Source organism: Pituophis catenifer, unplaced genomic scaffold, assembly GCF_029215685.1.
Source record: "Pituophis catenifer annectens isolate HBS135680 unplaced genomic scaffold, rPitCat1.0.hap2 SCAF_6, whole genome shotgun sequence".
Taxonomy (NCBI): domain Eukaryota; kingdom Metazoa; phylum Chordata; class Lepidosauria; order Squamata; family Colubridae; genus Pituophis; species Pituophis catenifer.
Genome location: NW_027256886.1, coordinates 77,578,586 through 77,584,766, shown reverse-complemented (window position 1 = coordinate 77,584,766; position 6,181 = coordinate 77,578,586).

The following is a 6,181-nucleotide window of genomic DNA, read 5'->3' as shown; positions in this document are numbered from 1 at the left end:
CTTTTAAATTGGTCATTGTGAAGCAGCAAAGAAGGAAGAACTCAAAGATAATTTGAGCCGAGGTGGCGCAGTGGTTAGAGTGCAGTACTGCAGCTACTTCAGCTGACTGCTAGTTCAGCAGATCAGCGGATCAAATCTCACCGGCTCAAGGTTGACTCAGCCTTCCATCCTTCCGAGGTGGGTAAAATGAGGACCCAGACTGTTGGGGGCAATATGCTATTTAGTATACTGTCGATTGTTGTACTCAGAGAGTAGGTGGCATAGAAATAATAATAATAATAATAATAATAATAATAATAATAATAATAATAATAATAATAATAATAATAATAATAATAATAATAATAGTTTGGGTCTATGCAAATGTCTTTGAACCCCTCCCCATTCTTTGTGGCAGCCCCTCAGATACTGGAAGGCTGCTATCATATCACTCCTAGTCCTTCTTTCCACTAGATTAGACATATCCAATTCCTGTAACCATTCTTCATTTGTCGTTATATGTTCTTCTATGCTCATATGTTCTTCACATGACTCAGTGACTTGCTCACAGTTGAAATAGCATATAGAAGTAGGAACAGGTGAGCATCATTTGATGGGAGAAAATGCTGCATATACAGTATGTGTGCTTAATTTTGCATTCCATCCTCTGCAATTGGTTTTGCCTTTAAAATCTCCCCCAACCTCCTCTAGGGGATAGTTTATCTTTATTTAGTGGGTGTGAGAACTTATTCTCACACTAAGAAAAGAACCTGATATCAGATCTGGCTGACAGATCTGATCGATGAAGACTTGGACCTCCCATCCACAAATGAGAGCTACGCAGCCCGTTACAAATGAGTGGGTGGGAGAAAGAGACACAAAAATTGGACCTCAGATTCAACGTATATGGAGCTTACATTTGTTATGTATATCCATCACTGGAATTATTTGGTTATTTTATTTTCTACAATCAAAGTCCTTGATTTTTGAGTACCCGTTAATTGTTTCCAGTCCAGTCTGCCTGGGAGAAATCTTCCAGGGGCAAATTGTCTGATGTGGAGAGAATTAATAATCTTTTGCCTTCTTTTTATTCTCTCTGCAAGCTGTATGGAATATTTTAATGCCAGCCTGATATTCTCAGCTCAGTCATGTCAAGTTAGTTTGTGAACTGCCTCCAGGGATCAAGTCTTCTATTTGCACGAGTTGAACACTCTGTTTTTTTTTTTAATTGAAAAGTTAAAAAAAAAAATTTCTACAAACAATTTTCCCACCCCTCCTCCCCCCTCCCAACCCCCCCTCCTCCCTCCCCAGACTTCCCAAAGCAAAATACAGGGTATAGCATTTAACAAACATAAGCTAACATATGCAAACTATCTATAAACTCTTATCTCCTTCTTGCACTTTAACTCCCCTTTACATGACTAAATATAAGAATTCCCTTAAATCTCTCTCTTTATTTTCATTCATAAGCTATTTGAAACTTTTTAGTCCCATATTTATTTTGCATATAGTCAATCCATCTTCTCCATTCCAATATATATCTTTCATTTGATCCTTCAAATATGCTGAAATTTTAGCCATCTCCGCTAAATTCACTACTTTTAGTGTCCATTCTTCAATAGTAGGTAGATCTTCCTTCTTCCAGTACTGCACCACCAAAAGTCTGGTTGCGGTTATTAAGTTCAAAATCAAATTAGTCTCTATTTGAACACTCTGTTTTTGATCTGTGCTAATTACTCCATCCATGAATCTCACCAGAGGGCAATAGCAATAGCAATAGCACTTAGACTTATATACTGCTTTACAGTGCTTTACAGCCTTCTCTAAGCAGTTTACAGAGTCAGCCTCTTGCCCCCAACAATCTGGGTCCTCATTTTACCCGCCTTGGAAGGATGGAAGGCTGAGTCAACCTTGAGCCTGGTGAGATTTGTACTGCCAAATTGCAGGCAGCCGGCAGTCAGCGGAAGTAGCCTGCAGTACTGCATTCTAACCACAACGCCACTGTGGCTCATGAATTATATATAATAATATATACAATTATTTGTAGAATAGTCTAGAGCAGTGGTTCTCAATCTGTGGTCCCCAGACCCGTGGGGGCCCGTGATGTCATTACAGGGAGTCCGTGAATGCTTGAAGAAATATTATCATTTAAATCTTACGTCCGGGCCCACAAAAGGTACTTAAAGGTGGTCCATGATGAAGAAAAGGTTGAGAACCACTGATCAATAGAATCCCTATTCAAATCAGTGGAACACCTTCTCTAAGGAGGCCTGTCTAGTACCCTCATTGTATACACTTATAACCAGGCTAATTTGATGAGCGATTTATCTGAATGCCAAACTTCTAGAAATTTCCTAGTGCCGTGATGGCAAACCTATGGCACGCGTGCTACAGGTAGCATGCAGAGCCATATCTGTGGGCACGCAAGTGTTGCTCTAGCTCAGCTCCAGCACGCATGTACACCCCGGCCAGCTGATTTTCGGGCTTTCCGGACCCACCGGAAGCCGGGAAATGGGCTGTTTCTGGCCTCTATAGGGCCTCCGGGATGGGGGGAGGGAGGCTGTTTTCGCCCTCCTCAGGTTCCAAGAAAGCCTCTGGAGCCTGGGGAGGGCAAAAAAACGGGCCTACCGGGCCCACCATGCCATCACGTGCCAAAAGTGGGGGGAGTGCGGGGGGATGGGGCACATTGAATTATGGGTGTGGCCATGTACATGCGTGTCTCCCTGCGCTCCCCCCACTTTTGGCACGTGACGGCAAAAAGGTTAGCCATACTGCCTTAGTGTTTTGGATTATCTTGGTCTAGCATGCTTACAATTTCTCAGTTGAAACCATGTTTGAGTCCATGTGTGATGAGATCAAGAAGCTTTCATCGTGTCTTCTGATTCTGAATCATGGATTTGCTCTGCTAATCTTCTGACAGCCTTTCCTACATAGCGATGGTTACAGTCTTTACACTGTATGTTGTAGATGCCTTCTGTTTTTTTTTTCTTTTTGGGTTCCTTGGTCTTTTTGGCTTATTTAACGTTTTTGGAGGGTTTTGTGTGCTATGATGATGCCTAGTCTGTTGGTTATTTCTGACATGTTTTTGATGTATGGCAATGTTATCCATTTCATAGCTTGTGTTGGTTGTGTTCTAATGGGTTGAGAGCAGAGGTGGGTTTCAGCAGGTTCTGACCAGTTCTGGAGAACCGGTAGTGGAAATTTTGAGTAGTTCGGAGAACCAGTAAATACCACCTCTGACTGGCCCTGCCCCCATCTATTCTCTGCCTCCCAAATCCCAGCTGATTGGGAGGGATTGGGATTTTACAGTATCCTTCCCCTGGAATGGGGTGGTGTTAAGGATATTGTTGTGTTACCAACCAGCAGAGTAAGTGCACAGAGAAATGGTACTGAGAGCAATGAATACTATACATACAAAGTGGTTTAACAAAGCTTTTACTTTGTAGTGAAAAACAATTGCATAGTCTTTTAGTCAATCCAAGTCTTTAGCCATTTAAATCAGTCCGAAGTTACAGATATTTTCCTACCATACAAACAGCAGTTGGTAATAAACAGCAATTCAATGCTGGTAACAAATCACGATGATAGCAGATCCATCCACTTCTTCACACATGACAGTAACAGTTCCAACCAACAAGTCAAGCAAGAAGTCAAGCAAGAATGACTATAGCTCGGCTCTCTCCTTATATACAGTTTACACTAGTAATTATCCACTTAAGATAAGTGAAGTCAGCAGTGCAATGACTCAACAGTACAATTAGGATAATTGCAGTCAGCAGTCAGTCAACAGTCAGTTACAATGACTCATCAGTACAATTACTCAGCATTACATTTAAAGTTATAGAACACATATATTGCCTGGACAACTTGTTAGGCTTACACCATATCCTAACATGTGGGAATGGAGATTTTACAGTATCTTTCTCCTGCCACGCCCACCAAACCACGCCCACCAAGCCACACCCACAGAACAAGTAGTAAAAATTTTTGAATCCCACCACTGGTTGAGAGGTCAGGCACTTTTTGATAAAATTGCATGGGTATTCATTTTCTTGGAAGGTATTGTAAAGGCAGCCTGTTTCCTTTTGGTGATGTTTTGGATTGTGCAGTGTGTTTGTAGTCATTGATTAGGGAAACTTTTCAGAAGTTCTTCCCTGGCTTTCAAAATTCAGGCTAACTTATTCACTTATGTATTTAGACCTTTGACATTTATGTACCTTTTATGAATAAAATTGGAGAGATGTTGAACTTCATTGTTGTTTTATAGCATGCGTTTGGCTTTGACTATGTGAAAGGACAACTTTTATAGGGCTCATTCAGGAATGAAACTGTATTTGGGAAGACATTTATTCTTGTTTTACTATTTTAAGGCCTTTTAAAATATTTCAGAACCTTTTAAGGAACTTTATTTGAACTCCGTTGCAAATCTGCCTGCTTGTACATAGACTTTTGAGCTCCCATTGAATTTCTGTGCTTCCACAGTCTGTTTTAAAATGAAGGTATGAAGCACATGTTTCTATTATGTGCAAATGTAGCCTGCAGGAGGAGCTAATATCTTTCGGCACTGAGAAACCATGTGTGAACTAATGATCAAGTACAAAAAAGGGAAAAGGGTAGTCACAGAATTCATTTCCTAAAAGAAATGGGGATAGAATGAAAAGATTAATGTATCTAATAGAATAGACTGTGAATTGCAGATACTTAATTTAGGACACTCTGATCTAGCTGGTTATAGTAAGACTGTAGTCTACTAAGTTTTATACAATATTTGTAGAGTGAGTGAATTTAGTTCCAAAAGAGCATTCATAATATTAAATGGAAAGGTCAGGGTTCCAAGTAACACCCCCAACAAAAGAAGACTCCAAGGCTTGAAGTTCCTCAAAGCTCCATTTTATTAGAGATGTCATATTGACACATCTGGGGAAACCCGAATCTGAAAGCTTCCAGGTTTTCCCCTCCCAAAGGAAAGTCCAAGTCCTTGCCCAGCACCCACAAGATCATCACATGGCCCAATCAAAACACTGTCCCAAGTGGAAAGGCCTCCTAGTTCCAATCTTCCAGATGCAGGACGAGATGTCCTTGACTCTCTGAGAAAAGAATGTTATTATGACTACATATCACCCTGGCTCCATACAATCCCCCCCTCCCAGTTTCCCACAGTAGGAAATGTGGCAGGCCTGAAGGCCCAATGCAAAAGATGGTTTCCAGGCCATGTTCTTACAGGAAGACTATTTTTTCACTGATTAAAATCTTTGCAGAATTATTTGTACAGATTTCTAATATGATCAGTTTAAACAAAATTAGCTGCTAATGACCAGATGATTGCAAAGAAATACAATCCTTCCATCCCCCTCCCCTACCATCCTATCACAACCTATCCTTCCATCCAGGGGTGGGTTCTATTTACCTTTACTACCGGTTTGCAACAGGATCGTGAGATTTTTCTTTGGCAGCCTCCAGAGAGAGAGAGAAAGAGAGAGGGAGGGAGGGAGGGAGGGAGAGAGAGAGAGAGAAAAACAGAAGTCCCTCACACACACACCAAGGCTGCCACATCCCTTCACTAACCTGCTTTCCATCCCAAGACATAACAAATTAAAATGTAATTAGTGTATATTATTTTTTTTATTTTTTTTATTATTTTTTTTAAACAAACATTTAATACATCAGTCATTCCTTCCATGTGACATCTCGGTGTTGTCTCCAATCGTTCTTGTTGTTATTTCTTCTGTCTTCGTTCTCATCAAATCAATTACAACAATTCATCACTAACAAAATATTCTAATTATAGCATTTTTATACATAACTATTATTTTACTTGTTTATATCTTTTTTCTAACCAATAGTAGAATTGATTCCATATCTTAAAATATTCTGAATCTTGTGTATTGTTTAATGGACTGCTAAATTGGCCACGCCCACCCAGTCACATGTCCACCTAGTCACGCTCCCCTAGCCGGTCCCCCCCCAACAGTCTGAGGGACTGTGAATTGGCCCTGTCACATGTAAATGCCTTATTCTCTAATGTGTAAATAGTATATGAACGGGGTATCAAGGGTTAATTTATTCTTCACTTCTTAATGTATTCATAATTCACCACTCCCACACCTAGCTCCACCCATTGTATATATAAGGAGCTGTATGCACCCATTTCCCTGCTTCTATCTGTGAATATTCAGTGAATATAGAATGCCTAATGTAAATA